Below are 335 nucleotides of genomic sequence, written 5' to 3' on the forward strand. Positions count from 1 at the left end.
ATACTCTTAGAATGAATAGATTGTTTTTATATCCTTAGAGATTGAAAGTAGTTTTCGGTTCAAGCTCTTTGTGTATTTAAAGAGTGCAATTATTTAGGTGACTGCAGTGGACTGTAGGAATGTGTACTCCCAATAACTCAAGGACTCTCCAGACTGATGAGAAGTCATGTAATATGCATCATGGAGAAATCCTGGTTGATGGAAAAGTATTGAAGTATGTCTTTGTGGAATGGAGGGGGCGAGAGCTCAGGGTTTAAGTGGACACTGCACTGTATTGAATGTATGTATTAAGCTGGACATCTTCCCTGAGTAAACATTTGAAACGTCACTTGGAG

Source organism: Oncorhynchus clarkii, chromosome 13 (assembly GCF_045791955.1).
Source record: "Oncorhynchus clarkii lewisi isolate Uvic-CL-2024 chromosome 13, UVic_Ocla_1.0, whole genome shotgun sequence".
Lineage (NCBI taxonomy): Eukaryota > Metazoa > Chordata > Actinopteri > Salmoniformes > Salmonidae > Oncorhynchus > Oncorhynchus clarkii.